Below are 21,596 nucleotides of genomic sequence, written 5' to 3'. Positions count from 1 at the left end.
CCTACGGCTTAGGCCGCTCTTCTAGTGTGGCTGCTCTGTGTCTGCAGGCAGCGAGGGTCTGCAAGCTTCCTGTGTTCGCAACTATATCACCTGTGCTTCCTTGTCAGAGACAGACTATCGCAAAACATACAACTCACTCCATGAATTGATTGCTACGGCATCTGTTATCAGCAGTCACAACCAGCAACACCAGTAGCAGCCGACTGCACGCAAAGAATGGGAACGTGCAGTGGGATTTACGTGAAATCGGCGCAAGGCAGATCTTTCCGACGTAGGCTTGAGAATCTTATGGGAACATTTGTACTGTTTCTAAATTAAGTGTAGGTGTGGGAGGAGGGTTCTTCCTGCGCAAGAATAAAAGCACGCTCGCCAATTGTGGATGCTAATCGTTCGCTTGTATCTGCCTACACACCTCTGCCGGTTGGGAATTATTCCACTTGCATGGCAAGGTGCGCATGTAGGTGTGTTAAAAATTCTGGAGGCGCTGGGTATCGATCCCAGTACCTCTCGCACGCTAAGCGAGCGCTCTACCATCTGAGCTACGCCCACCTCCCAGATAACTAGTAGTGATACATACAGTCATATCAACGTCACAGACCCTTGCACTCCCATTATTCCGCAGACAAACACTACTCTCTATGTATCAGTGAGGGTGTCTTTCAGGTTTCGTGCATTCTGTATCGAATCGTAGTTGGCCACAATGAAAGTGGCACCCATAACGTCGAAAATAGAGTTCAGACACCGCTCTGAGTAAGACGAACGTGTTGTCCACCTCTAGACTTCAATGACGTTAAGCCGTGATACCTAAGACAGATCTGCACTTGATGACACCACGATAACAGCCGGTCCCCACACTTACATCTTGCTCTCCTTATGACAGTATACATCATATCAGTCTGTGACGCTGGTTTTGCAACTTCTTGCGTGCGTTTATGTTCGCCGCGACCAACACTTACCATGCACTGACCACAAAACATGGAGGAGTCGGGGCTTGAACCCAAGACCGTTCACACGCTAAGCGAACGATCTGCCAACTGAGCTACAGCTACACACACGACCAAACCTGGCTATTCTCCAATCTTTGCGACTCTGATGTGCACGGACACGATGGTTGGTTGGTTTGTAGCGGCGAAGGTACCAGAATACAAAGGCGCGGACACGTTCATATACACAAGAGTTCCAAGTAGTTTCGATGCTCTGGTATTACGAATGCAAATTCCGTCTGTTTTGAACGTCTTAAATTGAAAGGGCGGTCACAAATTGGTCCATTTCACTCCTTGTCGACAATCACACAGCACCTGAGGTAACAAGCACATCTCGAGCCCCATTGTGCTCTCCATTGTTCATGCCAACTCAGTGCCTCGCTCTTTGCTACTGTGTAAATCTCTTGTCGTCCAACTGCAAAACACTGGGACACAACAAGTTTCCGCGTCTCCATTGCACTGATCGTACTACGAAACGCTCCCCAAACTTGGCAATCATCCATGCAGATGACTTTTCCGACTTTACACGACGCTCACGCTAGTGACAGCCTTATTTACAGTTCGACGTCGCGCCAAAGCGAATGAGCACATTTCGCCTACGGCTTAGGCCGCTCTTCTAGTGTGGCTGCTTTGTGCCTGCAGGCAGAGAGGGGCTGCAAGCTTCCTGTGTTCGCACCTATATCACCTGTGCTTCCTTGTCAGAGACAGACTATCGCAAAACATACAACTCACTCCATGAATTGATTGCTACGGCATCTGTTATCAGCAGTCACAACCAGCAACACCAGTAGCAGCCGACTGCACGCAAAGAATGGGAACGTGCAGTGGGATTTACGTGAAATCGGCGCAAGGCAGATCTTTCCGACGTAGGCTTGAGAATCTTATGGGAACATTTGTACCGTTTCTAAATTAAGTGTAGGTGTGGGGGGAGGGTGCTTCCTGCGCACGAATAAAAGCACGCTCGCCAATTGTGGATGCTAATCGTTCGCTTGTATCTGCCTACACACCTCTGCCGGTTGGGAATTATTCCACTTGCATGGCAAGGTGCGCATGTAGGTGTGTTAAAAATTCTGGAGGCGCTGGGTATCGATCCCAGTACCTCTCGCACGCTAAGCGAGCGCTCTACCATCTGAGCTACGCCCACCTCCCAGATAACTAGTAGTGCTACATACAGTCATATCAACGTCACAGACCCTTGCACTCCCATTATTCCGCAGACAAACACTACTCTCTATGTATCAGTGAGGGTGTCTTTCAGGTTTCGTGCATTCTGTATCGAATCGTAGTTGGCCACAATGAAAGTGGCACCCATAACGTCGAAAATAGAGTTCAGACACCGCTCTGAGTAAGACGAACGTGTTGTCCACCTCTAGACTTCAATGACGTTAAGCCGTGAAACCTAAGACAGATCTGCACTTGATGACACCACGATAACAGCCGGTCCCCACACTTACATCTTGCTCTCCTTATGACAGTATACATCATATCAGTCTGTGACGCTGGTTTTGCAACTTCTTGCGTGCGTTTATGTTCGCCGCGACCAACACTTACCATGCACTGACCACAAAACATGGAGGAGTCGGGGCTTGAACCCAAGACCGTTCACACGCTAAGCGAACGATCTGCCAACTGAGCTACAGCTACACACACGACCAAACCTGGCTATTCTCCAATCTTTGCGACTCTGATGTGCACGGACACGATGGTTGGTTGGTTTGTAGCGGCGAAGGTACCAGAATACAAAGGCGCGGACACGTTCATATACACAAGAGTTCCAAGTAGTTTCGTTGCTCTGGTATTACGAATGCAAATTCCGTCTGTTTTGAACGTCTTAAATTGAAAGGGCGGTCACAAATTGGTCCATTTCACTCCTTGTCGACAATCACACAGCACCTGAGGTAACAAGCACATCTCGAGCCCCATTGTGCTCTCCATTGTTCATGCCAACTCAGTGCCTCGCTCTTTGCTACTGTGTAAAACTCTTGTCGTCCAACTGCAAAACACTGGGACACAACAAGTTTCCGCGTCTCCATTGCACTGATCGTACTACGAAACGCTCCCCAAACTTGGCAATCATCCATGCAGATGACTTTTCCGACTTTACACGACGCTCACGCTAGTGACAGCCTTATTTACAGTTCGACGTCGCGCCAAAGCGAATGAGCACATTTCGCCTACGGCTTAGGCCGCTCTTCTAGTGTGGCTGCTCTGTGTCTGCAGGCAGAGAGGGGCTGCAAGCTTCCTGTGTTCGCACCTATATCACCTGTGCTTCCTTGTCAGAGACAGACTATCGCAAAACATACAACTCACTCCATGAATTGATTGCTACGGCATCTGTTATCAGCAGTCACAACCAGCAACACCAGTAGCAGCCGACTGCACGCAAAGAATGGGAACGTGCAGTGGGATTTAAGTGAAATCGGCGCAAGGCAGATCTATCCGACGTAGGCTTGAGAATCTTATGGGAACATTTGTACTGTTTCTAAATTAAGTGTAGGTGTGGGAGGAGGGTGCTTCCTGCGCACGAATAAAAGCACACTCGCCAATTGTGGATGCTAATCGTTCGCTTGTATCTGCCTACACACCTCTGCCGGTTGGGAATTATTACACTTGCATGGCAAGGCGCGCATGTAGGTGTGATAAAAATTCTGGAGGCGCTGGGTATCGATCCCAGTACCTCTCGCACGCTAAGCGAACGCTCTACCATCTGAGCTCTGCCCACCCCCCCCCGATATCTAGTAGTGCTACATACAGTCATATCAACGTCACAGACCCTTGCACTCCCATTATTCCGCAGACAAACACTACTCTCTATGTATCAGTGAGGGTGTCTTTCAGGTTTCGTGCATTCTGTATCGAATCGTAGTTGGCCACAATGAAAGTGGCACCCATAACGTCTAAAATAGAGTTCAGACACCGCTCTGAGTAAGACGAACGTGTTGTCCACCTCTAGACTTCAATGACGTTAAGCCGTGATACCTAAGACAGATCTGCACTCGATGACACCACGATAACAGCCGGTCCCCACACTTACATCTTGCTCTCCTTATGACAGTATACATCATATCAGTCTGTGACGCTGGTTTTGCAACTTCTTGCGTGCGTTTATGTTCGCCGCGACCAACACTTACCATGCACTGACCACAAAACATGGAGGAGCCGGGGCTTGAACCCGAGACCGTTCACACGCTAAGCGAACGAACTGCCAACTGAGCTACAGCTACACACACGACCAAGCCTGGCTATTCTCCATTCTTTGCGACTCTGATGTGCACGGACACGATGGTTGGTTGGTTTGTAGCGGCGAAGGTACCAGAATACAAAGGCGCGGACACGTTCATATACACAAGAGTTCCAAGTAGTTTCGATGCTCTGGTATTACGAATGCAAATTCCGTCTGTTTTGAACGTCTTAAATTGAAAGGGCGGTCACAAATTGGTCCATTTCACTCCTTGTCGACAATCACACAGCACCTGAGGTAACAAGCACATCTCGAGCCCCATTGTGCTCTCCATTGTTCATGCCAACTCAGTGCCTCGCTCTTTGCTACTGTGTAAAACTCTTGTCGTCCAACTGCAAAACACTGGGACACAACAAGTTTCCGCGTCTCCATTGCACTGATCGTACTACGAAACGCTCCCCAAACTTGGCAATCACCCATGCAGATGACTTTTCCGACTTTGCACGACGCTCACGCTAGTGACAGCCTTATTTACAGTTCGACGTCGCGCCAAAGCGAATGAGCACATTTCGCCTACGGCTTAGGCCGCTCTTCTAGTGTGGCTGCTCTGTGTCTGCAGGCAGAGAGGGGCTGCAAGCTTCCTGTGTTCGCACCTATATCACCTGTGCTTCCTTGTCAGAGACAGACTATCGCAAAACATACAACTCACTCCATGAATTGATTGCTACGGCATCTGTTATCAGCAGTCACAACCAGCAACACCAGTAGCAGCCGTCTGCACGCAAAGAATGGGAACGTGCAGTGGGATTTACGTGAAATCGGCGCAAGGCAGATCTTTCCGACGTAGGCTTGAGAATCTTATGGGAACATTTGTACTGTTCCTAAATTAAGTATAGGTGTGGGAGGAGGGTGCTCCCTGAGCACGAATAAAAGCACGCTCGCCAATTGTGGATGCTAATTGTTCGCTTGTATCTGCCTACACACCTCTGCCGGTTGGGAATTATTCCACTTGCATGGCAAGGTGCGCATGTAGGTGTGTTAAAAATTCTGGAGGCGCTGGGTATCGATCCCAGTACCTCTCGCACGCTAAGCGAGCGCTCTACCATCTGAACTACGCCCACCCCCCCGATAACAAGTAGTGCTACATACAGTCATATCAACGTCACAGACCCTTGCACTCCCATTATTCCGCAGACAGACACTACTCTCTATGTATCAGTGAGGGTGTCTTTCAGGTTTCGTGCATTCTGTATCGAATCGTAGTTGGCCACAATGAAAGTGGCACCCATAACGTCTAAAATAGAGTTCAGACACCGCTCTGAGTAAGACGAACGTGTTGTCCACCTCTAGACTTCAATGATGTTAAGCCGTGATACCTAAGACAGATCTGCACTCGATGACACCACGATAACAGCCGGTCCCCACACTTACATCTTGCTCTCCTTATGACAGTATACATCATATCAGTCTGTGACGCTGGTTTTGCAACTTCTTGCGTGCGTTTATGTTCGCCGCGACCAACACTTACCATGCACTGACCACAAAACATGGAGGAGCCGGGGCTTGAACCCGAGACCGTTCACACGCTAAGCGAACGAACTGCCAACTGAGCTACAGCTACACACACGACCAAGCCTGGCTATTCTCCATTCTTTGCGACTCTGATGTGCACGGACACGATGGTTGGTTGGTTTGTAGCGGCGAAGGTACCAGAATACAAAGGCGCGGACACGTTCATATACACAAGAGTTCCAAGTAGTTTCGATGCTCTGGTATTACGAATGCAAATTCCGTCTGTTTTGAACGTCTTAAATTGAAAGGGCGGTCACAAATTGGTCCATTTCACTCCTTGTCGACAATCACACAGCACCTGAGGTAACAAGCACATCTCGAGCCCCATTGTGCTCTCCATTGTTCATGCCAACTCAGTGCCTCGCTCTTTGCTACTGTGTAAAACTCTTGTCGTCCAACTGCAAAACACTGGGACACAACAAGTTTCCGCGTCTCCATTGCACTGATCGTACTACGAAACGCTCCCCAAATTTGGCAATCACCCATGCAGATGACTTTTCCGACTTTACACGACGCTCACGCTAGTGACAGCCTTATTTACAGTTCGACGTCGCGCCAAAGCGAATGAGCACATTTCGCCTACGGCTTAGGCCGCTCTTCTAGTGTGGCTGCTCTGTGTCTGCAGGCAGCGAGGGGCTGCAAGCTTCCTGTGTTCGCACCTATATCACCTGTGCTTCCTTGTCAGAGACAGACTATCGCAAAACATACAACTCACTCCATGAATTGATTGCTACGGCATCTGTTATCAGCAGTCACAACCAGCAACACCAGTAGCAGCCGACTGCACGCAAAGAATGGGAACGTGCAGTGGGATTTACGTGAAATCGGCGCAAGGCAGATCTTTCCGACGTAGGCTTGAGAATCTTATGGGAACATTTGTACTGTTTCTAAATTAAGTGTAGGTGTGGGAGGAGGGTGCTTCCTGCGCACGAATAAAAGCACACTCGCCAATTGTGGATGCTAATCGTTCGCTTGTATCTGCCTACACACCTCTGCCGGTTGGGAATTATTCCACTTGCATGGCAAGGAGCGCATGTAGGTGTGATAAAAATTCTGGAGGCGCTGGGTATCGATCCCAGTACCTCTCGCACGCTAAGCGAGCGCTGTAACATCTGAGCTACGCCCACCCCCCCGATAACTAGTAGTGCTACATACAGTCATATCAACGTCACAGACCCTTGCACTCCCATTATTCCGCAGACAAACACTACTCTCTATGTATCAGTGAGGGTGTCTTTCAGGTTTCGTGCATTCTGTATCGAATCGTAGTTGGCCACAATGAAATGGCACCCATAACGTCGAAAATAGAGTTCAGACACCGCTCTGAGTAAGACGAACGTGTTGTCCACCTCTAGACTTCAATGACGTTAAGCCGTGATACCTAAGACAGATCTGCACTCGATGACACCACGATAACAGCCGGTCCCCACACTTACATCTTGCTCTCCTTATGACAGTATACATCATATCAGTCTGTGACACTGGTTTTGCAACTTCTTGCGTGCGTTTATGTTCGCCGCGACCAACACTTACCATGCCCTGACCACAAAACATGGAGGAGCCGGGGCTTGAACCCGAGACGGTTCACACGCTAAGCGAACGATCTGCCAACTGAGCTACAGCTACACACACGACCAAGCCTGGCTATTCTCCATTGCCGGCCGCGGTGGTCTAGCGGTTCTAGGCGCTCAGTCCGGAACCGCGCGACTGCTACGGTCGCAGGTTCGAATCCTGCCTCGGGCATGGATGTGTGTGATGTCCTTAGGTTAGTTAGGTTTAAGTAGTTCTAAGTTCTAGGGGACTTATGACCACAGCAGTTGAGTCCCATAGTGCTCAGAGCCATTTTTTATTCTCCATTCTTTGCGACTCTGATGTGCACGGACACGATGGTTGGTTGGTTTGTAGCGGCGAAGGTACCAGAATACAAAGGCGCGGACAAGTTCATATACACAAGAGTTCCAAGTAGTTTCGATGCTCTGGTATTACGAATGCAAATTCCGTCTGTTTTGAACGTCTTAAATTGAAAGGGCGGTCACAAATTGGTCCATTTCACTCCTTGTCGACAATCACACAGCACCTGAGGTAACAAGCACATCTCGAGCCCCATTGTGCTCTCCATTGTTCATGCCAACTCAGTGCCTCGCTCTTTGCTACTGTGTAAAACTCTTGTCGTCCAACTGTAAAACAGTGGGACACAACAAGTTTCCGCGTCTCCATTGCACTGATCGTACTACGAAACGCTCCCCAAACTTGGCAATCACCCATGCAGATGACTTTTCCGACTTTACGCAACGCTCACGCTAGTGACAGCCTTATTTACAGTTCGACGTCGCGCCAAAGCGAATGAGCACATTTCGCCTACGGCTTAGGCCGCTCTTCTAGTGTGGCTGCTCTGTGTCTGCAGGCAGCGAGGGGCTGCAAGCTTCCTGTGTTCGCACCTATATCACCTGTGCTTCCTTGTCAGAGACAGACTATCGCTAAACATACAACTCACTCCATGAATTGATTGCTACGGCATCTGTTATCAGCAGTCACAACCAGCAACACCAGTAGCAGCCGACTGCACGCAAAGAATGGGAACGTGCAGTGGGATTTACGTGAAATCGGCGCAAGGCAGATCTTTCCGACGTAGGCTTGAGAAACTTATGGGAACATTTGTACTGTTTCTAAATTAAGTGTAGGTGTGGGAGGAGGGTGCTTCCTGCGCATGAATAAAAGCACGCTCGCCAATTGTGGATGCTAATCGTTCGCTTATATCTGCCTACACACCTCTGCCGGTTGGGAATTATTCCACTTGCATGGCAAGGTGCGCATGTAGGTGTGATAAAAATTCTGGAGGCGCTGGGTATTGATCCCAGTACCTCTCGCACGCTAAGCGAGCGCTCTACCATCTGAGCTACGCCCACCCTCCCCCGATAATTAGTAGTGCTACATACAGTCATATCAACGTCACAGACCCTTGCACTCCCATTATTCCGCAGACAAACACTACTCTCTATGTATCAGTGAGAGTGTCTTTCAGGTTTCGTGCATTCTGTATCGAATCGTAGTTGGCCACAATGAAAGTGGCACCCATAACGTCGAAAATAGAGTTCAGACACCGCTCTGAGTAAGACGAACGTGTTGTCCACCTCTAGACTTCAATGACGATAAGCCGTGATACCTAAGACAGATCTGCACTCGATGACACCACGATAACAGCCGGTCCCCACACTTACATCTTGCTCTCCTTATGACAGTATACATCATATCAGTCTGTGACGCTGGTTTTGCAACTTCTTGCGTGCGTTTATGTTCGCCGCGACCAACACTTACCATGCACTGACCACAAAACATGGAGGAGCCGGGGCTTGAACCCGAGACCGTTCACACGCTAAGCGAACGAACTGCCAACTGAGCTACAGCTACACACACGACCAAGCCTGGCTATTCTCCATTCTTTGCGACTCTGATGTGCACGGACACGATGGTTGGTTGGTTTGTAGCGGCGAAGGTACCAGAATACAAAGGCGCGGACACGTTCATATACACAAGAGTTCCAAGTAGTTTCGATGCTCTGGTATTACGAATGCTAATTCCGTCTGTTTTGAACGTCTTAAATTGAAAGGGCGGCCACAAATTGGTCCATTTCACTCCTTGTCGACAATCACACAGCACCTGAGGTAACAAGCACATCTGGAGCCCCATTGTGCTCTCCATTGTTCATGCCAACTCAGTGTGTAAAACTCTTGTCGTCCAACTGCAAAACACTGGGACACAACAAGTTTCCGCGTCTCCATTGCACTGATCGTACTACGAAACGCTCCCCAAACTTGGCAATCACCCATGCAGATGACTTTTCCGACTTTACACGACGCTCACGCTAGTGACAGCCTTATTTACAGTTCGACGTCGCGCCAAAGCGAATGAGCACATTTCGCCTACGGCTTAGGCCGCTCTTCTAGTGTGGCTGCTCTGTGTCTGCAGGCAGCGAGGGGCTGCAAGCTTCCTGTGTTCGCACCTATATCACCTGTGCTTCCTTGTCAGAGACAGACTATCGCTAAACATACAACTCACTCCATGAATTGATTGCTACGGCATCTGTTATCAGCAGTCACAACCAGCAACACCAGTAGCAGCCGACTGCACGCAAAGAATGGGAACGTGCAGTGGGATTTACGTGAAATCGGCGCAAGGCAGATCTTTCCGACGTAGGCTTGAGAAACTTATGGGAACATTTGTACTGTTTCTAAATTAAGTGTAGGTGTGGGAGGAGGGTGCTTCCTGCGCATGAATAAAAGCACGCTCGCCAATTGTGGATGCTAATCGTTCGCTTGTATCTGCCTACACACCTCTGCCGGTTGGGAATTATTCCACTTGCATGGCAAGGTGCGCATGTAGGTGTGATAAAAATTCTGGAGGCGCTGGGTATTGATCCCAGTACCTCTCGCACGCTAAGCGAGCGCTCTACCATCTGAGCTACGCCCACCCTCCCCCGATAGCTAGTAGTGCTACATACAGTCATATCAACGTCACAGACCCTTGCACTACCATTATTCCGCAGACAAACACTACTCTCTATGTATCAGTGAGGGTGTCTTTCAGGTTTCGTGCATTCTGTATCGAATCGTAGTTGGCCACAATGAAAGTGGCACCCATAACGTCGAAAATAGAGTTCAGACACCGCTCTGAGTAAGACGAACGTGTTGTCCACCTCTAGACTTCAATGACGTTAAGCCGTGATACCTAAGACAGATCTGCACTCGATGACACCACGATAACAGCCGGTCCCCACACTTACATCTTGCTCTCCTTATGACAGTATACATCATATAAGTCTGTGACGCTGGTTTTGCAACCTCTTGCGTGCGTTTATGTTCGCCGCGACCAACACTTACCATGCACTGACCACAAAACATGGAGGAGCCGGGGCTTGAACCCGAGACCGTTCACACGCTAAGCGAACGATCTGCTACTGAGCTACAGCTACACACACGATCAAACCTGGCTATTCTCCATTCTTTGCGACTCTGATGTGCACGGACACGATAATTGGTTGGTTTGTAGCGGCGAAGGTACCAGAATACGAAGGCGCGGACACGTTCATATACACAAGAGTTCCAAGTAGTTTCGATGCTCTGGTATTACGAATGCAAATTCCGTCTGTTTTGAACGTCTTAAATTGAAAGGGCGGTCACAAATTGGTCCATTTCACTCCTTGTCGACAATCACACAGCACCTGAGGTAACAAGCACATCTCGAGCCCCATTGTGCTCTCCATTGTTCATGCCAACTCAGTGCCTCGCTCTTTGCTACTGTGTAAAACTCTTGTCGTCCAACTGCAAAACACTGGGACACAACAAGTTTCCGCGTCTCCATTGCACTGATCGTACTACGAAACGCTCCCCAAACTTGGCAATCACCCATGCAGATGACTTTTCCGACTTTACACGACGCTCACGCTAGTGACAGCCTTATTTACAGTTCGACGTCGCGCCAAAGCGAATGAGCACATTTCGCCTACGGCTTAGGCCGCTCTTCTAGTGTGGCTGCTCTGTGTCTGCAGGCAGCGAGGGGCTGCAAGCTTCCTGTGTTCGCACCTATATCACCTGTGCTTCCTTGTCAGAGACAGACTATCTCAAAACATACAACTCACTCCATGAATTGATTGCTACGGCATCTGTTATCAGCAGTCACAACCAGCAACACCAGTAGCAGCCGACTGCACGCAAAGAATGGGAACGTGCAGTGGGATTTACGTGAAATCGGCGCAAGGCAGATCTTTCCGACGTAGGCTTGAGAATCTTATGGGAACATTTGTACTGTCTCTAAATTAAGTGTAGGTGTGGGAGGTGGGTGCTTCCTGCGCACGAATAAAAGCACGCTCGCCAATTGTGAATGCTAATCGTTCGCTTGTATCTGCCTACACACCTCTGCCGGTTGGGAATTATTCCACTTGCATGGCAAGGTGCGCATGTAGGTGTGATAAAAATTCTGGAGGCGCTGGGTATCGATCCCAGTACCTCTCGCACGCTAAGCGAACGCTCTACCATCTGAGCTCTGCCCACCCCCCCGATAACTAGTAGTGCTACATACAGTCATATCAACGTCACAGACCCTTGCACTCCCATTATTCCGCAGACAAACACTACTCTCTATGTATCAGTGAGGGTGTCTTTCAGGTTTCGTGCATTCTGTATCGAATCGTAGTTTGCCACAATGAAAGTGGCACCCATAACGTCGAAAATAGAGTTCAGACACCGCTCTGAGTAAGACGAACGTGTTGTCCACCTCTAGACTTCAATGACGTTAAGCCGTGATACCTAAGACAGATCTGCACTCGATGACACCACGATAACAGCCGGTCCCCACACTTACATCTTGCTCTCCTTATGACAGTATACATCATATCAGTCTGTGACGCTGGTTTTGCAACTTCTTGCGTGCGTTTATGTTCGCCGCGACCAACACTTACCATGCACTGACCACAAAACATGGAGGAGCCGGGGCTTGAACCCGAGACGGTTCACACGCTAAGCGAACGAACTGCCAACTGAGCTACAGCTACACACACGACCAAGCCTGGCTATTCTCCATTCTTTGCGACTCTGATGTGCACGGACACGATGGTTGGTTGGTTTGTAGCGGCGAAGGTACCAGAATACAAAGGCGCGGACACGTTCATATACACAAGAGTTCCAAGTAGTTTCGATGCTCTGGTATTACGAATGCAAATTCCGTCTGTTTTGAACGTCTTAAATTGAAAGGGCGGTCACAAATTGGTCCATTTCACTCCTTGTCGACAATCACACAGCACCTGAGGTAACAAGCACATCTCGAGCCCCATTGTGCTCTCCATTGTTCATGCCAACTCAGTGTGTAAAACTCTTGTCGTCCAACTGCAAAACACTGGGACACAACAAGTTTCCGCGTCTCCATTGCACTGATCGTACTACGAAACGCTCCCCAAACTTGGCAATCACCCATGCAGATGACTTTTCCGACTTTACACGACGCTCACGCTAGTGACAGCCTTATTTACAGTTCGACGTCGCGCCAAAGCGAATGAGCACATTTCGCCTACGGCTTAGGCCGCTCTTCTAGTGTGGCTGCTCTGTGTCTGCAGGCAGCGAGGGGCTGCAAGCTTCCTGTGTTCGCACCTATATCACCTGTGCTTCCTTGTCAGAGACAGACTATCGCAAAACATACAACTCACTCCATGAATTGATTGCTACGGCATCTGTTATCAGCAGTCACAACCAGCAACACCAGTAGCAGCCGACTGCACGCAAAGAATGGGAACGTGCAGTGGGATTTACGTGAAATCGGCGCAAGGCAGATCTTTCCGACTTAGGCTTGAGAATCTTATGGGAACATTTGTACTGTTTCTAAATTAAGTGTAGGTGTGGGAGGAGGGTGCTTCCTGCGCACGAATAAAAGCACGCTCGCCAATTGTGGATGCTAATCGTTCGCTTGTATCTGCCTACACACCTCTGCCGGTTGGGAATTATTCCACTTGCATGGCAAGGTGCGCATGTAGGTGTGATAAAAATTCTGGAGGCGCTGGGTATCGATCCCAGTACCTCTCGCACGCTAAGCGAGAGCTCTACCATCTGAGCTACGCCCACCCCCCCCCCCCCCCCCCGATAATTAGTAGTGCTACATACAGTCATATCAACGTCACAGACCCTTGCACTCCCATTATTCCGCAGACAAACGCTACTCTCTATATATCAGTGAGGGTGTCTTTCAGGTTTCGTGCATTCTGTATCGAATCGTAGTTTGCCACAATGAAAGTGGCACCCATAACGTCGAAAATAGAGTTCACACACCGCTCTGAGTAAGACGAACGTGTTGTCCACCTCTAGACTTCAATGACGTTAAGCCGTGATACCTAAGACAGATCTGCACTCGATGACACCACGATAACAGCCGGTCCCCACACTTACATCTTGCTCTCCTTATGACAGTATACATCATATCAGTCTGTGACGCTGGTTTTGCAACCTCTTGCGTGCGTTTATGTTCGCCGCGACCAACACTTACCATGCACTGAACACAAAACATGGAGGAGCCGGGGCTTGAACCCGAGACCGTTCACACGCTAAGCGAACGATCTGCCTACTGAGCTACAGCTACACACACGATCAAACCTGGCTATTCTCCATTCTTTGCGAATCTGGTGTGCACGGACACGATAATTGGTTGGTTTGTAGCGGCGCAGGTACCAGAATACAAAGGCGCGGACACGTTCATATACACAAGAGTTCCAAGTAGTTTCGATGCTCTGGTATTACGAATGCAAATTCCGTCTGTTTTGAACGTCTTAAATTGAAAGGGCGGTCACAAATTGGTCCATTTCACTCCTTGTCGACAATCACACAGCACCTGAGGTAACAAGCACATCTCGAGCCCCATTGTGCTCTCCATTGTTCATGCCAACTCAGTGTGTAAAACTCTTGTCGTCCAACTGCAAAACACTGGGACACAACAAGTTTCCGCGTCTCCATTGCACTGATCGTACTACGAAACGCTCCCCAAACTTGGCAATCACGCATGCAGATGACTTTTCCGACTTTACACGACGCTCACGCTAGTGACAGCCTTATTTACAGTTCGACGTCGCGCCAAAGCGAATGAGCACATTTCGCCTACGGCTTAGGCCGCTCTTCTAGTGTGGCTGCTCTGTGTCTGCAGGCAGCGAGGGGCTGCAAGCTTCCTGTGTTCGCACCTATATCACCTGTGCTTCCTTGTCAGAGACAGACTATCGCAAAACATACAAATCACTCAATGAATTGATTGCTACGGCATCTGTTATCAGCAGTCACAACCAGCAACACCAGTAGCAGCCGACTGCACGCAAAGAATGGGAACGTGCAGTGGGATTTACGTGAAATCGGCGCAAGGCAGATCTTTCCGACGTAGGCTTGAGAATCTTACGGGAACATTTGTACTGTCTCTAAATTAAGTGTAGGTGTGGGAGGAGGGTGCTTCCTGCGCACGAATAAAAGCACGCTCGCCAATTGTGGATGCTAATCGTTCGCTTGTATCTGCCTACACATCTCTGCCGGTTGGGAATTATTCCACTTGCATGGCAAGGTGCGCATGTAGGTGTGATAAAAATTCTGGAGGCCCTGGGTATCGATCCCAGTACTTCTCGCACGCTAAGCGAACGCTCTACCATCTGAGCTACGCCCCCCCCCCCCCCCCCGGTAACTAGTAGTGCTACATACAGTCATATCAACGTCACAGACCCTTGCACTCCCATTATTCGGCAGACAAACACTACTCTCTATGTATCAGTGAGGGTGTCTTTCAGGTTTCGTGCATTCTGTATCGAATCGTAGTTGGCCACAATGAAAGTGGCACCCATAACGTCGAAAATAGAGTTCAGACACCGCTCTGAGTAAGACGAACGTGTTGTCCACCTCTAGACTTCAATGACGTTAAGCCGTGATACCTAAGACAGATCTGCACTCGATGACACCACGATAACAGCCGGTCCCCACACTTACATCTTGCTCTCCTTATGACAGTATACATCATATCAGTCTGTGACGCTGGTTTTGCAACTTCTTGCGTGCGTTTATGTTCGCCGCGACCAACACTTACCATGCACTGACCACAAAACATGGAGGAGCCGGGGCTTGAACCCGAGACCGTTCACACGCTAAGCGAACGAACTGCCAACTGAGCTACAGCTACACACACGACCAAGTCTGGCTATTCTCCATTCTTTGCGACTCTGATGTGCACGGACACGATGGTTGGTTGGTTTGTAGCGGCGAAGGTACCAGAATACAAAGGCGCGGACACGTTCATATACACAAGAGTTCCAAGTAGTTTCGATGCTCTGGTATTACGAATGCAAATTCCGTCTGTTTTGAACGTCTTAAATTGAAAGGGCGGTCACAAATTGGTCCATTTCACTCCTTGTCGACAATCACACAGCACCTGAGGTAACAAGCACATCTCGAGCCCCATTGTGCTCTCCATTGTTCATGCCAACTCAGTGTGTAAAACTCTTGTCGTCCAACTGCAAAACACTGGGACACAACAAGTTTCCGCGTCTCCATTGCACTGATCGTACTACGAAACGCTCCCCAAACTTGGCAAACACCCATGCAGATGACTTTTCCGACTTTACACGACGCTCACGCTAGTGACAGCCTTATTTACAGTTCGACGTCGCGCCAAAGCGAATGAGCACATTTCGCCTACGGCTTAGGCCGCTCTTCTAGTGTGGCTGCTCTGTGTCTGCAGGCAGCGAGGGGCTGCAAGCTTCCTGTGTTCGCACCTATATCACCTGTGCTTCCTTGTCAGAGACAGACTATCGCAAAACATACAACTCACTCCATGAATTGATTGCTACGGCATCTGTTATCAGCAGTCACAACCAGCAACACCAGTAGCAGCCGACTGCACGCAAAGAATGGGAACGTGCAGTGGGATTTACGTGAAATCGGCGCAAGGCAGATCTTTCCGACTTAGGCTTGAGAATCTTATGGGAACATTTGTACTGTTTCTAAATTAAGTGTAGGTGTGGGAGGAGGGTGCTTCCTGCGCACGAATAAAAGCACGCTCGCCAATTGTGGATGCTAATCGTTCGCTTGTATCTGCCTACACACCTCTGCCGGTTGGGAATTATTCCACTTGCATGGCAAGGTGCGCATGTAGGTGTGATAAAAATTCTGGAGGCGCTGGGTATCGATCCCAGTACCTCTCGCACGCTAAGCGAGAGCTCTACCATCTGAGCTACGCCCCCCCCCCCCCCCCCCCCGATAATTAGTAGTGCTACATACAGTCATATCAACGTCACAGACCCTTGCACTCCCATTATTCCGCAGACAAACGCTACTCTCTATATATCAGTGAGGGTGTCTTTCAGGTTTCGTGCATTCTGTATCGAATCGTAGTTTGCCACAATGAAAGTGGCACCCATAACGTCGAAAATAGAGTTCACACACCGCTCTGAGTAAGACGAACGTGTTGTCCACCTCTAGACTTCAATGACGTTAAGCCGTGATACCTAAGACAGATCTGCACTCGATGACACCACGATAACAGCCGGTCCCCACACTTACATCTTGCTCTCCTTATGACAGTATACATCATATCAGTCTGTGACGCTGGTTTTGCAACCTCTTGCGTGCGTTTATGTTCGCCGCGACCAACACTTACCATGCACTGAACACAAAACATGGAGGAGCCGGGGCTTGAACCCGAGACCGTTCACACGCTAAGCGAATGATCTGCCTACTGAGCTACAGCTACACACACGATCAAACCTGGCTATTCTCCATTCTTTGCGAATCTGATGTGCACGGACACGATAATTGGTTGGTTTGTAGCGGCGCAGGTACCAGAATACAAAGGCGCGGACACGTTCATATACACAAGAGTTCCAAGTAGTTTCGATGCTCTGGTATTACGAATGCAAATTCCGTCTGTTTTGAACGTCTTAAATTGAAAGGGCGGTCACAAATTGGTCCATTTCACTCCTTGTCGACAATCACACAGCACCTGAGGTAACAAGCACATCTCGAGCCCCATTGTGCTCTCCATTGTTCATGCCAACTCAGTGCCTCGCTCTTTGCTACTGTGTAAAACTCTTGTCGTCCAACTGCAAAACACTGGGACACAACAAGTTTCCGCGTCTCCATTGCACTGATCGTACTACGAAACGCTCCCCAAACTTGGCAATCACCCATGCAGATGACTTTTCCGACTTTACACGACGCTCACGCTAGTGACAGCCTTATTTACAGTTCGACGTCGCGCCAAAGCGAATGAGCACATTTCTCCTACGGCTTAGGCCGCTCTTCTAGTGTGGCAGCTCTGTGTCTGCAGGCAGCGAGGGGCTGCAAGCTTCCTGTGTTCGCACCTATATCACCTGTGCTTCCTTGTCAGAGACAGACTATCGCAAAACATACAAATCACTCCATGAATTGATTGCTACGGCATCTGTTATCAGCAGTCACAACCAGCAACACCAGTAGCAGCCGACTGCACGCAAAGAATGGGAACGTGCAGTGGGATTTACGTGAAATCGGCGCAAGGCAGATCTTTCCGACGTAGGCTTGAGAATCTTACGGGAACATTAGTACTGTCTCTAAATTAAGTGTAGGTGTGGGGGGAGGGTGCTTCCTGCGCACGAATAAAAGCACGCTCGCCAATTGTGGATGCTAATCGTTCGCTTGTATCTGCCTACACATCTCTGCCGGTTGGGAATTATTCCACTTGCATGGCAAGGTGCGCATGTAGGTGTGATAAAAATTCTGGAGGCCCTGGGTATCGATCCCAGTACCTCTCGCACGCTATGCGAACGCTCTACCATCTGAGCTACGCCCACCCCCCCCCCCCCCCAATAACTAGTAGTGCTACATACAGTCATATCAACGTCACAGACCCTTGCAATCCCATTATTCGGCAGACAAACACTACTCTCTATGTATCAGTGAGGGTGTCTTTCAGGTTTCGTGCATTCTGTATCGAATCGTAGTTGGCCACAATGAAAGTGGCACCCATAACGTCGAAAATAGAGTTCAGACACCGCTCTGAGTAAGACGAACGTGTTGTCCACCTCTAGACTTCAATGACGTTAAGCCGTGATACCTAAGACAGATCTGCACTCGATGACACCACGATAACAGCCGGTCCCCACACTTACATCTTGCTCTCCTTATGACAGTATACATCATATCAGTCTGTGACGCTGGTTTTGCAACTTCTTGCGTGCGTTTATGTTCGCCGCGACCAACACTTACCATGCACTGACCACAAAACATGGAGGAGCCGGGGCTTGAACCCGAGACCGTTCACACGCTAAGCGAACGAACTGCCAACTGAGCTACAGCTACACACACGACCAAGCCTGGCTATTCTCCATTCTTTGCGACTCTGATGTGCACGGACACGATGGTTGGTTGGTTTGTAGCGGCGAAGGTACCAGAATACAAAGGCGCGGACACGTTCATATACACAAGAGTTCCAAGTAGTTTCGATGCTCTGGTATTACGAATGCAAATTCCGTCTGTTTTGAACGTCTTAAATTGAAAGGGCGGTCACAAATTGGTCCATTTCACTCCTTGTCGACAATCACACAGCACCTGAGGTAACAAGCACATCTCGAGCCCCATTGTGCTCTCCATTGTTCATGCCAACTCAGTGTGTAAAACTCTTGTCGTCCAACTGCAAAACACTGGGACACAACAAGTTTCCGCGTCTCCATTGCACTGATCGTACTACGAAACGCTCCCCAAACTTGGCAAACACCCATGCAGATGACTTTTCCGACTTTACACGACGCTCACGCTAGTGACAGCCTTATTTACAGTTCGACGTCGCGCCAAAGCGAATGAGCACATTTCGCCTACGGCTTAGGCCGCTCTTCTAGTGTGGCTGCTCTGTGTCTGCAGGCAGCGAGGGGCTGCAAGCTTCCTGTGTTCGCACCTATATCACCTGTGCTTCCTTGTCAGAGACAGACTATCGCAAAACATACAACTCACTCCATGAATTGATTGCTACGGCATCTGTTATCAGCAGTCACAACCAGCAACACCAGTAGCAGCCGACTGCACGGAAAGAATGGGAACGTGCAGTGGGATTTACGTGAAATCGGCGCAAGGCAGATCTTTCCGACTTAGGCTTGAGAATTTTATGGGAACATTTGTACTGTTTCTAAATTAAGTGTAGGTGTGGGAGGAGGGTGCTACCTGCGCACGAATAAAAGCACGCTCGCCAATTGTGGATGCTAATCGTTCGCTTGTATCTGCCTACACACCTCTGCCGGTTGGGAATTATTCCACTTGCATGGCAAGGTGCGCATGTAGGTGTGATAAAAATTCTGGAGGCGCTGGGTATCGATCCCAGTACCCCTCGCACGCTAAGCGAGCGCTCTACCATCTGAGCTACGCCCCCCCCCTCCCCCGATAATTAGTAGTGCTACATACAGTCATATCAACGTCACAGACCCTTGCACTCCCATTATTCCGCAGACAAACGCTACTCTCTATGTATCAGTGAGGGTGTCTTTCAGGTTTCGTGCATTCTGTATCGAATCGTAGTTTGCCACAATGAAAGTGGCACCCATAACGTCGAAAATAGAGTTCACACACCGCTCTGAGTAAGACGAACGTGTTGTCCACCTCTAGACTTCAATGACGTTAAGCCGTGATACCTAAGACAGATCTGCACTCGATGACACCACGATAACAGCCGGTCCCCACACTTACATCTTGCTCTCCTTATGACAGTATACATCATATCAGTCTGTGACGCTGGTTTTGCAACCTCTTGCGTGCGTTTATGTTCGCCGCGACCAACACTTACCATGCACTGAACACAAAACATGGAGGAGCCGGGGCTTGAACCCGAGACCGTTCACACGCTAAGCGAACGAACTGCCAACTGAGCTACAGCTAAACACACGACTAAGCCTGGCTATTCTCCATTCTTTGCGACTCTGATGTGCACGGACACGATGGTTGGTTGGTTTGTAGCGGCGAAGGTACCAGAATACAAAGGCGCGGACACGTTCATATACACAAGAGTTCCAAGTAGTTTCGATGCTCTGGTATTACGAATGCAAATTCCGTCTGTTTTGAACGTCTTAAATTGAAAGGGCGGTCACAAATTGGTCCATTTCACTCCTTGTCGACAATCACACAGCACCTGAGGTAACAAACACATCTCGAGCCCCATTGTGCTCTCCATTGTTCATGCCAACTCAGTGTGTAAAACTCTTGTCGTCCAACTGCAAAACACTGGGACACAACAAGTTTCCGCGTCTCCATTGCACTGATCGTACTACGAAACGCTCCCCAAACTTGGCAATCACCCATGCAGATGACTTTTCCGACTTTACACGACGCTCACGCTAGTGACAGCCTTATTTACAGTTCGACGTCGCGCCAAAGCGAATGAGCACATTTCGCCTACGGCTTAGGCCGCTCTTCTAGTGTGGCTGCTCTGTGTCTGCAGGCAGCGAGGGGCTGCAAGCTTCCTGTGTTCGCACCTATATCACCTGTGCTTCCTTGTCAGAGACAGACTATCGCAAAACATACAACTCACTCCATGAATTGATTGCTACGGCATCTGTTATCAGCAGCAGCCGACTGCACGCAAAGAATGGGAACGTGCAGTGGGATTTACGTGAAATCGGCGCAAGGCAGATCTTTCCGACTTAGGCTTGAGAATCTTATGGGAACATTTGTACTGTTTCTAAATTAAGTGTAGGTGTGGGAGGAGGGTGCTTCCTGCGCACGAATAAAAGCACGCTCGCCAATTGTGGATGCTAATCGTTCGCTTGTATCTGCCTACACACCTCTGCCGGTTGGGAATTATTCCACTTGCATGGCAAGGTGCGCATGTAGGTGTGATAAAAATTCTGGAGGCGCTGGGTATCGATCCCAGTACCTCTCGCACGCTAAGCGAGCGCTCTACCATCTGAGCTACGTCCACCCCCCCCCCCCTCCGATAATTAGTAGTGTTACATACAGTCATATCAACGTCACAGACCCTTGCACTCCCATTATTCCGCAGACAAACGCTACTCTCTATGTATCAGTGAGGGTGTCTTTCAGGTTTCGTGCATTCTGTATCGAATCGTAGTTTGCCACAATGAAAGTGGCACCCATAACGTCGAAAATAGAGTTCACACACCGCTCTGAGTAAGACGAACGTGTTGTCCACCTCTAGACTTCAATGACGTTAAGCCGTGATACCTAAGACAGATCTGCACTCGATGACACCACGATAACAGCCGGTCCCCACACTTACATCTTGCTCTCCTTATGACAGTATACATCATATCAGTCTGTGACGCTGGTTTGGCAACCTCTTGCGTGCGTTTATGTTCGCCGCGACCAACACTTACCATG

At 49.2% G+C, this 21,596-nt stretch overlaps 8 non-coding genes across 8 annotated transcripts; all 8 read right to left on the bottom strand.

Annotated features, from left to right (window-relative positions):
- Positions 1-476: 476 nt before the first annotated feature.
- Positions 477-550, bottom strand: Trnaa-agc (transfer RNA alanine (anticodon AGC)). The gene has a single exon. It is a non-coding gene; the product is annotated as a tRNA-Ala (tRNA).
- A 1,504-nt stretch (positions 551-2,054) lies between these two features.
- Trnaa-agc (transfer RNA alanine (anticodon AGC)) lies at positions 2,055-2,128 on the bottom strand. Its single transcript has one exon. It is a non-coding gene; the product is annotated as a tRNA-Ala (tRNA).
- Positions 2,129-8,569: 6,441 nt separating this feature from the next.
- On the bottom strand, positions 8,570-8,643 carry Trnaa-agc (transfer RNA alanine (anticodon AGC)). Its single transcript has one exon. It is a non-coding gene; the product is annotated as a tRNA-Ala (tRNA).
- A 1,488-nt stretch (positions 8,644-10,131) lies between these two features.
- On the bottom strand, positions 10,132-10,205 carry Trnaa-agc (transfer RNA alanine (anticodon AGC)). Its single transcript has one exon. It is a non-coding gene; the product is annotated as a tRNA-Ala (tRNA).
- A 3,065-nt stretch (positions 10,206-13,270) lies between these two features.
- Positions 13,271-13,344, bottom strand: Trnaa-agc (transfer RNA alanine (anticodon AGC)). The gene has a single exon. It is a non-coding gene; the product is annotated as a tRNA-Ala (tRNA).
- Positions 13,345-16,407: 3,063 nt separating this feature from the next.
- Trnaa-agc (transfer RNA alanine (anticodon AGC)) lies at positions 16,408-16,480 on the bottom strand. Its single transcript has one exon. It is a non-coding gene; the product is annotated as a tRNA-Ala (tRNA).
- Positions 16,481-19,562: 3,082 nt separating this feature from the next.
- Trnaa-agc (transfer RNA alanine (anticodon AGC)) lies at positions 19,563-19,635 on the bottom strand. Its single transcript has one exon. It is a non-coding gene; the product is annotated as a tRNA-Ala (tRNA).
- Positions 19,636-21,104: 1,469 nt separating this feature from the next.
- Positions 21,105-21,178, bottom strand: Trnaa-agc (transfer RNA alanine (anticodon AGC)). The gene has a single exon. It is a non-coding gene; the product is annotated as a tRNA-Ala (tRNA).
- Between the last annotated feature and the right edge of the window lie 418 nt (positions 21,179-21,596).

Source organism: Schistocerca gregaria, chromosome 11 (assembly GCF_023897955.1).
Source record: "Schistocerca gregaria isolate iqSchGreg1 chromosome 11, iqSchGreg1.2, whole genome shotgun sequence".
Taxonomy (NCBI): Eukaryota; Metazoa; Arthropoda; class Insecta; order Orthoptera; family Acrididae; genus Schistocerca; species Schistocerca gregaria.
This window is presented reverse-complemented; position numbering and strand designations above follow the sequence as displayed.